The following is an 11,196-nucleotide window of genomic DNA, read 5'->3' as shown; positions in this document are numbered from 1 at the left end:
GACACGCAAAAGGCACAGCACACTGCTCCACATCACAGGAGTCATAGCCTGCTCCACGTACCAAAAACAGAGGAGTCAGAGACTAGGCTAAGAAATATGCACTTATCATTTGAATATTTTTATTTATATAAAAACCACTACACACCATGCATCCTCTCTGCCCCCCACCTCCTGGGGATGGCCAGAGGCACAGGAGCCACCTGCTACACAGACTGCAGGACACAGAAGGATGGAGGCCACCATGCCTGACCTCTGAGCACCCTCAGCAAGGAGAGGTCAAGGCGCTTAGATCATCCGGTGGCTGCCACGGGTCAGTCCTCGGCCGGGAGCTCAGAAGCCCATTTTCCTTAAAGGAAATGGCGCGCTTGCCTTTAGACAAGTCCTAAGATGAGGCCAGGGAAGCCTGACTGACAGTGAAGCCGAGAATGACAGCGTGCTTGGCTGCTGCTCCTGTCTGTCCAGGGGCTGCTCCCACTTCCTCTCCCTCCTGCCGTCTCCAGGATCAGGAAAGCATGTTCTTGGGGGTGGTGGGGGGTGAGGGGCAGGGGAGCTGCAGAGTCTGGCCTACGTGACCTTACATGGAGCTAACCTTGGGAACATTATCAAATCTTGGCTTCCTCACAGGTAATATGGCAGGCATGGCCAAACTTCCCTCACAGGGCTGTTCCTGAGGGCAAGCTGGAACTACAGCAAACAGCATGCAGGGGAATCACTCTCTTGTGTGAACTGAATGGCCTTCCACAGTAAACATTTACCATCCCTTTATCTGTTGTCAGACCTGTTTTCTAACCTTTCAGCCATAAAGTTCCCTCATGCATGGATCTTTGAGCTCTGGGAGGGCAAAGGAGTAGTGCAAGAGGAAGCTACTCATCCATCGGACACCTACAGAGGGCTAAGAAGATTCTCCCTAAAAGTCCCAGTGATGTTCCCATTCCACAGATGGGAAAGACAAGGCCCAGAGGCATGCATTATTTTGTCCACATAGGAAGGGGAAGAGCTGAGATTCGTATCTGGTCTGGCTGACTTGAGGCTGGGAAGCCTTCCTCTGAAGCCTTTGCCTTTGTTGTTTTAGACACTTATAGACTATAACATTGCTTATTTATTTTTGAGACTAATTATTAATCTAGTTCTGGAGGTTGAATTCAGGAGGTTGTTTCTGCAGGCCAGGAACTCTGCCTCTGAGCTGTCCCCTAGCCCTGCATTAACTTCTGGCTCCAGGGAAATCTGAGGCCATAGACTGGTCTCTTTGGGCAACAAGATTCCTAGCTTGTGCTGGACGCATGCAGTGCTGCAGCTGGTGGTTTCTTGTAGAAGGGGACAGTCAGTAAAGTAAATAAAGGACTAGGCAGGGCGGGGCCCCTCTGGTAAGTTGGAGGGCTCTGCACCAAGCCCACTCCTTCCTGAGCTCAGCCGTGTACACCAGGCCAGGGTTACTTCTCTGCCTGAGAAGCAGAAAGACGGGCATGTGCTCAAGTCTCTGGAGCCTTCTAAAAGTTAGCCTGGTCTACAAAGGAATTCCAGGATAGCCAGGGCTACGTGGAAGAACTCTCAAACAAAACAAAAAGTTATGTTAGAGTCAGGCAGTGGTGCATTCAGCAGCATTCAGAAAGGCAGATCTCTGAGATCAAGGATAGCCTAGTGTACAAAGTGAGTTCCAGGCCAGTGAGGGCTGCACAGAGAAAGAAACCCTGTCTTGAAAAAAAAGGAGAAAGAAAAAAATTTATTTTAGGCCTTAAGTAGGATAATCTTAGTGTTCAAGATTCTGGCTGCGGACGTCATCTTCATTTTTGAGCTGCCCTCTACATTCATATAAAGGAGTTTTCCAGACAGTTTTTTTCCTTGTAAGCCTTTACAATCTTGTCAATTACATATTTAAAGTTTAATCACATCTCTATATTTATTAACATGTATGATTAGTAAATATAAACTAAGGAAAACGGGTGGTGATTATAATGATCCCTGCGTAGTCTTGGGGTCCTCAGCAAACAGAGCTCATGTTACTTGGAGAGTAATCTCGGCACTGAGAAGGGCTGTGGCTGTTTCTGAGTGGCCTTTTGAAGACAATTATTAACTGTTTCATCATTAAGCTCAAGAGCCGACTGTGCCTGTGTCCCGGCAGGAGGATGAGGAGTTCAAGGTCACCCTTGCCTGCATAGTAAGCTCGAGACCTGCCCTGCCTCATGCCAGAAAGGGGGCGGGGAGATTGTTAGTGCCTCCCCAAGGTTGGCAGAGCTTGTCATGGGTTGCCAGCTAATCCTACATTCCAGCCAGGCATGTCATGGAATAGCATTGGGATGATCTGTTACTGTTACCCAAGTAGCTTGAAAGAACTGTGAACGTGTGTGTCCAGGACGCGCCCTTGGGCTCTCCCCACTAGTGGAGGGAGGCATTGGGTAACTGCTTCAGCAGCTCAGAACAGGCCAGGCTGACGGGGTTGCAAGACAGAAGGAAGCCAAGGCCCTGAGTTATCTTGAGTTGAGCTACTTGGCCAGCCTGCCTGGCTGCACTGTTGCTGGAAGAGAAATGAGCCTCTTTAATCTACTATATAATTATTTTACTAGGTTTAGAACCCATATGAAAAATTTCAAATGTCCAAGCTTAAAGCTCTGAGTTTTCATAAATTGAAAAAAAAAAAAACTCGCTTGAGTGCAGATGTGTGCAAGACTGAGAACCAGTGGGTTGCTGAGTTCCCGAAGTCAGGCAGACCCAGAGTAAAATCCCAGCCCCTCCCCTTCTGTTTGTGACTATGGGCAGAGTGCTGCCTGTCTCCAGGCCTCAGCTTTCCCACTTGGGAAATGGGAACATCACTGGGAGTTTCCATGAGAACATGGGTCCAGCTCTGCAGCACTGCCTTCATCTTCACAGACTTCTGCATTGACAGGGAAAGAAGGTGGTCCAGGCTTCAAGGAGGGCAGTCTGCACTGCAGGGATGAGGTCATGAATGACGTCACAGTGGGCCTCCAAGCCCAGCCAACCTCAGCTCAGCACAGCCTGGTACCTGAACTCGCAGCCAGCCCACGATTCATGAGTAATAGCAAATCACTCTTGCTTTAAGACGGCCTTCTGAGCAGTTTGTGATGCTGGGAGAGACGTGGGTCAAGCACGTATTGGTTAGGCTGCACTTGCTAAGCGTGCTTGCGACATAGACGTAGTGGTCACATGTAGTTGACCGCCGTCCCCATTGCATGGAGAGACTGATCTGTGCATGGACTTGATACTTGGGTATTTTCTCGTGTGGGACTCATGACATGGCTCCTAGAACCTTCTCATAACAGGTCCTTTGGTGAACAGATGCAGGTATCTGCGCTCATTCTAGAACAAGTGCCCGACTATTGTAACTTACGCAACCAGCTTTAGTAGAGACTGCCAGACACTTCCGCAAAGAATTTGTGCCGCACTGCTCTCGGGCAAGTATGCAGGAAGAGTCAGAGTTCTCGCTGTTCACCTTTGGCCACCCTTGGTGCTTTTGAACTTTACAGCCCTCCATTATAGAAATAAAAGTGCTGATGCTGGAGACTGCTCCACCGGAGTGAGCTCCAGGAGCCAAAAATAGAAAGAGGCTGGGCCAGCTGGCTTGGCCATCTACTTTTGTCTCTAATACCTCCAGTTAAGAGGTCAGAACTCATAACAGAGCCCGGTGTGGAGACAGTGCCCACACGCTCTCAGCCACAGCCTCATTTGCATCTTCTAAGAAAATATCTCCGAGGTAGATGGCACGGAGATTAGCATCTCCATTCTACAGCAGAACAGCATGTCCAAGGTCCAATGGCATGTGGTAGGTCTGGGCAGGAGCTAGGGTCTTAGAGTGGTTTTTCCTGGCATGGCCCTTGGCTTTTGATGGTTGCAAGTGAAGGCTGAAGAGGCTGGGGACAGGTAGGAAGTGTTTGTGCCTATGGGAATAAGTAGCACTAAGTCTAAACATTACACACAGAACACCCAATTTCTTCCCTATGTTAATTCTTCCACACAGCAACCTGCTGGTTCTAAGTCCTGCACGGAGACGATTGGAAAGCCCAGCCTTGGGTGGTGGAGACTGGAACCACCTGGCTCTGCAGTCCGGTGCTGCCCCACCCCCATCCCATGCCATCTGGAAATCACCTTACAGCAACTGGCTGACTTTTGTGACTAAAATGCATGCAGCTGTTTAAAATGAGGTCATGCGGAATGTTGTCCATGCTTTACCCTCAGTGAGAAACAGACAATGGGACACCACCGCACACAGTGACACTCCACTGTGGAGAAAATAAATCCACAAATCTGTATACAGATGAAGGCATGGAGGAAAGAGCAAGCACTGCTAGCGGGGCTGGAGACATGGGTCAGCTAGGAGACAGGGCAGTCTTGCTGCTCATCTAAAAGACCCAGGTTCAGATCCCGGCACCCACTTCAGGCAGCTCACAACTGCCTGGAACTTCCATCTGGAACCTGATGTTCTCTTCTGCTCTATGAGCATCTGCGCTCAAGTGCACATAAGGCCACTTACACACACACACACACACACTAAAAAAATAAAATCTGCTGGGTTTGATGCGTGCCTTTAATCTCTTTAACTACAGGTAGATCTCTATAGTTTGAGGCTGGTCTATATAGTGAGCTCCAGGACAGCTGGGACTATGTAGACAGACTCTGTCCCACAAAGCTAAAATAAAACTCTTTAAAATATGTTGACTGTAGTCATATATCTGGGTGTTGAGTGTGAAGGCGAATTCACTGCTGGCTTCTGCCCTCACTTGTTTTGCGATTGGGATATCAGTTTATTTTGTAAACTTAATTTTGAAATAGATGGTATAGTCACATATTCACAAGAGTGCAGAGAGTTGTGTCATGAGAATTCTCACTGTCCTCTCTGCCTGCCATCCACCTGGCTTCCTCTGGAGGTAATAATATGGCTGGCATTTCTGCATCCTATTTTATGTGCAGGTCATCAAATACATATTTTCTTTTTTTGTTGTTGTTTTTTGGTTTTGTTGTTTTGTTTTGTTGTTTGTTTTGTTTAGGCAGAGTTTCTCTGTGAAGCCCTGACCATCCTGGAACTCACTCTGTGGAGCAAGCTGGCCTCAAACTCAGATTCACCTGCCTTTGCTCTCCGAGTGCTGGGGTCAGGTGTGTGCCGCCATTGCCTGGCTGACAGTTTTCTTTCTTTAATTTGCCACCTTTCCTTTCCTTTCCTTTCCTTTCCTTTCCTTTCCTTTCCTTTCCTTTCCTTTCCTTTCCTTTCCTTTCCTTTCCTTTTTCCTTTCCTTTCCTTTCCTTTCCTTTCCTTTCTTTTCCTTTCCTTTCCTTCCTTTCTCCCCCCTCCCTTCCTTCCTTTCTCTCTTTCTTTCTTCTTTCCTTCCTTCATTTCTTTTTTTTAAAGATTTATTTATTTTATTTATGAATACACTGTAGCTCTCTACAGACACACCAGAAGAGGGCATCAAATCCCATTACAGATGGATGTGATCCACCATGTGGGTGCTGGGAATTGAACTCAGGACCTCTGGAAGAGCAGTCAGTGCTTGCAATCACTGAGCCATCTCTCCAGCCCCCTCTTTTTTTTAAGACATAGCTTTTACAGTGAAAAGACTGACCGAATGGGATAGTATGATAGTATGGAAAGACTAATCTAAAACAAGACCTCTGTTTGTTTTTTAAGGTGTATAAATGGTTTGTTTGCAGGTATGTTAAGTGTACTGCTTTCATGCAGTGCTCACAAAGGCCAGAAGGTGGCGTCAGAACCCCTGAAACTGGCATTACCGATAGTTGTGAGCCACTGTGTGCTGGGAACTGAACAGCAGTCTCCTGGAGAGCGCCTAGCGTTCTTGACTGTTGAGCTATCTCTCCCACCTCTTTAAGGCCTTTTTATTTATTTATTTATTTTTAAGTAAAGGCTTTCCAGCCTACATGACTTTATGATATAGAAAATGGCAAAGTGAAAAAAACAGCTACCAAATGGTACATAGAGGTGATAGAGGCAGCAGTCTACGAAATATATTTCTATATTTAAAATTAAAAAAAAAAAAGGAGGGAGAGAGACAGAGGGCTACCCAGATGTGTCAATGAATAGCTTTGCATATAGGATTCAAGGTAACCTTATTTCCTTCTTCCAAGAAACAGTGTGGTTTTGAAATTTGAGGGGTGGCTTAATCTGTGCATTAATGTTCTCATCTCCAGAATGGAGAAGATGGTGATAGGGTTGTTTGTCCTCAGGGCCAAGTTATGAAATTCCCCAGCCCTGGAGAGAATGCTTACCACATGTCGACACATATTCACCTGCTTCATCATTGTTCAGTACTGGATGAATATTACAGTAAAAGTTAAGCTTCAGTGACAGAGAGAGGACCAAGTGAGAGAGGGTGTGTGGCAATAGAGAGGTGACATCCAGAAGGCCCTGGAGAGAGGCCTTGAGCCTGCACACCCAGAGACGTAGGAATGGCTGACGTCATGACTTCCGGCATCGGAAACACTTTTCCTGCTGTTTTCTGTAATGGCATGCCTGAGACTGTGCGACTTATAGCTTAAGAATCTCCAGATAGTGATGCAGGCTGCTAGTAAGGACTTTCTGCTGCTTCAGTGCAGAGTGGAGAGAGGATGCGCAGCAGGGACTCTGTGACAGCCCACAGTCTTTAGGATGAATCTGCAACACAGAGCAAACCGTACTCTTCCTAATGATCCAATCCCCACTTAATGGTGACACCACCTCTCAGCACTGTCACAAGCAATCGGCAAAGATTGTCTTTGGAGGGGACAAACCTTACCCAAAGCACAGCATTCCACACCTACCTCCTCACAAGGTAAAATAAAAACACTGCATTCCCAAACCTCATTCCAAAGGCCATCCCAAAAGTCTTAATTTGTTCCTGCACCAAATGCAAAGTCCAAAGTCCCACTTATCAGCCTGTGAAATCAAAATAAGTTCTCCACATTCAAAACACAAGACAATAGCACAAGACAGATACCCTCCTGTTCCCAAAGGCTGACAGGCCACCACCCACCAGGTCCTGAGCACCCAGCAGAGCGGCCAGCATGTTCAGAGACATTGCACTCCTCAAGGCTCGGCTGAATGCCGTGCTCTGCCCACACGGCATGGACACAGAGGGCACAGCATGTGCCCAAGAGCTCAGCTGCACTGTCCTCGGGGAAGAGAGGGAAATCCAAGGCCTGCTTCACCCTCAGCTCTGACAGTCACCACCCACGGTAACTGGACTATCAGCCTGTGGTCAGCAAGGGCTTGAAGACAGAACTGCATCAGTTTCCAACGTTTGTTCAAGTCACACAGTCTACAAGTAAAATAAAATAGCAACAACGGAAGCCCCAACCCTTCCTTACCTTTAATTCCTGTATCCTCTGCTCTGAAAAATAAATCGATTATTTTCATTAAATTTCATGCCAAAACTTAATATACTGTTGTGTTGTTTATTCTTCTGGTGTCAGTGTTTATAATAAACTGTAGGATATTGTCCACTATGGGGGTGGTGCACGGACTGAGTGGCAGCATGGCTGGCTATGTTATATTAATTGGTATGGCCAGGCAGGGTTTTTTTATTGTAGATATGAGAGAGTACAGCTAGAGGCATCCGGAAGAGTCCAAAGTACAGAGAGAAAAATAATAGACTGAACATGGCTAACAGACTGGACTGGGACAGGAGAGCAGGGACGGCGAGGACAAAAGAAGAGAAAGAAGAGAACCAAGAGAGAGGACCCAAAAGAGAGGAACTCCGCCGAGTAGCAGGGCGGCAGGACAGATGCTCCTGAGCTGGCAAAGCTAGGTTCTGTGCTAGCCTGAGCTAGGTTCTGTGCTAGCCTGAGCTAGGTTCTGTGGTTCCTGTGAGCCTGGAGGCCAGCGTGCACTTTGGGATTCTAATAGAAACCACAGCCATTTGTTCCTTCTTTTTTTTGGGGGGGGGTTGGTTTTTTTTTGAAACAGGGTTTCTCTGTGTAGCCCTGGCTATCCTGCAACTCACTCTGTAGACCAGCCTTGAACTCAGAAATCCGCCTGCCTCTGCCTCCCAGAGTGCTGGGATTACAGGTGTGCACCACCACTGCCCGGCTGTCCCTTCTACCAGTGATAAGGAACTGGCTCCTTTGGTAGAGGGGAACCAGAGAGCCTGTAAGGCAGGTTTACCTTTATAAGTTCCAGAGCACTGCTGGCAGTGGCCAGAACTTGACCCTGACAGGAAGTCTTTACAGGAACAGGGAAAAGCCAGGCTTAGAGTCAAGTGTCTACAAGGGTGACTGACCAATCATAACTTCCTGATAAATCCCCAGACCCAGAGTCAAAAGTATCTTATTAGTCATCTGTTGTCCATCTGTGTGTCTGATCAAACAGTAAACATTTAAAATGTATTTTTAGGAGGCCATTTCTACTGATTCAAAAATCTAAAAATGTCATAAATAACATCTGAAACCTGCTCTCTTCTAGCCCACCTATCCACAGCCGCACCGATGCATTTAGTAATTTAGTAAATGTGATGGTTTATGGCTTTTCTCTGTTCTGTAACTAATAAAAGCTTGTGTGTGTGTGTGTGTGTGTGTGTGAGAGAGAGAGAGAGAGAGAGAGAGAGAGAGAGAGAGAGAGAGAGAGAGAGAGAGAAAGAGGAGAGAGAAAGAGGAGAGAGAGAGAGAGAGAGGTTAAGAGCACTTTCTGCTCTTGGGAGAGGACCTGGGTTCAGTTCTTAGCATCCATATGGTGACTTGTAATGACCTGTAACTCTAACTCTAGTTTCAGGGGATCCAAAGACCTCTTCTGGCTTTCATGGGCACCTGTGTGTGTGTGTGTGTGTGTGTGTGTGTTTGTGTGTTTTTTGTGTGTGTTTTTTGTGTGTGTTTATTTGTGTGTTTGTGTGTGTTTATGTGTTTGTTTGTGTATGTGTGTTTGTATGTTTGTGTGTGTGTGTACATATTTTTAAAAAGTTTATGTAATCACTTCAATGGCAGCACATACCCTCAGGACAGCTCGGTTCTGCATTCCTGGATTATGATAAGTCTTATTGGCTCACAGTAAACTACCTCTTTCTAGGTGGGTGCTGTGCTTTGCAGCAACAGATTTTAATGCTAAGGATAATCTGCTTTCTCTGCAGCACTCATTAAAATCAGGGTCAAGCACCATCATGGGCTGCTCAAGCCAACCTTCCACGCTGTTTCATTCAGTGGTCCGCTGGTTTATTCTGAGCAGCCCTGTGTGCTTTCCCCTTTGTTTGCGGGCACTCGTGTTCTTTGTTTAGAGGGTGTTTAGTCAGAACATTTGTTTGCTGGCGTTCAGCCTTTCCTCCTGCCATTCCTTCATCGTATGACCTTTCCTGGGGAGACATGAACAAATGTCTATTCACCCCAGTGTGTTCGCTAGTTTTATGTCAACGTGACACAAGCTGGACTTACTGAAGGGGAAGGAGCCTCACTCGAGAAGATACCTCCAGGTGGTCAGGCTGCAGGCAAGCCTGGAGGGTGTTTCTCAATAAGTGATGGATTGATGAGGAAGGCCCAGGTCATTGTGGATGCTGCCCTCCACGTTCTATAAGAAAGCAGGCTAAGTAAGCCATGAAGAGCAAGCCAGTAAACAGCACCCCTCCCCCTCCCCCCTTCCACCCCCTCTCTCATGGCCTCTGCATCAGCTCCTGCCTCCAGGTTCCTGCCCTGCCTGAGTTCCTGTCCTGACTTCCTTCACTGATGAACAGTCTTATGAAAGTGTAAGCCAAATAATCCCTTTCCTTCCCAAGTTGCTTGCGGACATGAATAAGACACCCCAGATAAGACACGGATGACTGACTAGAGAGAAACGGTTGCAGCCGAGTCTGCCTTGGTAAACCAGTGAGTTTATTAGGGTCACTTACAGACTTCTGCTCACCTTAGAGTAACTGTGACCCTGCTGGCTCTGGTCGGTAGAGATCCTTGAAGATTTGGCCTTGATTCTTTTTATGTAAATGATGCAGAACAACTCATCTCCAGTAACAACATTGATGTGGTGGTGTTGCCTGTTTCCTCCCTCCCATCCCTTCCCAGAAAGCCTGTCCCTCCTCAGCCCCACCCCTGCCCCGCAGCTTGGCTCTGTGCCACCCAGTCTTATGACTCTTGGTTCACAGGTTCCAAGGTACTGCTTAGGCCAGGTACTTTTCCAGCTGGCTGGCCTGCTCCCCCCAAGCATGAACCAAATTAATTTAACTCTCAGATTCCTGAGATGCCCCACCCTCTCTTCTGAGTATGTCTCACATAAAAAAAAAATTCCACTGTTGACAAAGGACTTCTTAGCCTGGCCACCCACAGACAGGGAGAGGATGGGCTTACCCTCAGGATGACGAGTGACCCAGAGAAGGGTGGCCCAGAGAAGGGTGCCCAGGGAAGGGTGCCCAGGGAAGGGTGACCCACAGAGAGGTGGCCCAGAGAAGGGCCAGGGCATATTTTATTGTTACTTCACTTCTTGAAATGTCCTGACTGGTTTCTTACCTGCACTACCTGCTTTAACTTAAAGTCTTGAAAAACTTACTTATTTTTATATGTATGGGTGTTTCGCTTGCGTGTATTTCTGTGCCCCGTGTGCATGTTTTCAAAGGCCAGAAGAAGACTTGGAGTTACAAGCAGGTGTGAGCCACCTTGTGGGTACTGGTTATCAAACCTGGGTCCTCTGGGACAAGCAACCAATGCTCTTACAGGCCGAGCCATCTCTCCAGCACTGATGCTTAAAGTCTTTAAGAGGGCTAAAACATCCCAAAGTCCACGGTGTCCTTTCATACAACTCTAGGCTAACCTGAAATCTATAATTCCCGTTGTGTTTATTTTTTCCAGCCAGTATTTACATATTTAAAATTAGAGGTTTCTGCCAGCCATGGTGGCCCATGCCTGAGGTACAGCACTTAGGAAGTGGAGTTGAGAGAGTCACCAGGTGGGGGCCAACCTTGGCAACATAGTGAGTTTGGGACCAGCCTGGGTGGCCAGGACATTCTGTCTCAAATATAAAATAACAATGAAACTTAAAGGATTAGACTGTTGATGGATTGGTTAGGTAATCGAGGGCCCAGTCATTCACTGAAACAATCCAGCCATTATGAAAATGAAGACAATCGGTCTGCCGAGGCTCAGTGAGTGAGGGCATTTGCAGCGAGATTCAGAACAGCCTGTAGAATTCGCACATCTGGATAAAAGGATGAGAAGAAAGGAGGAACGCCGCTATGTTGCTCTTGCACATACAAGGCATCTTCGGGAAGATACATTAAAGATGCATGG

The sequence above is a fragment of the Apodemus sylvaticus genome, chromosome 3, assembly GCF_947179515.1.
Source record: "Apodemus sylvaticus chromosome 3, mApoSyl1.1, whole genome shotgun sequence".
Taxonomy (NCBI): domain Eukaryota; kingdom Metazoa; phylum Chordata; class Mammalia; order Rodentia; family Muridae; genus Apodemus; species Apodemus sylvaticus.
This window is presented reverse-complemented; position numbering follows the sequence as displayed.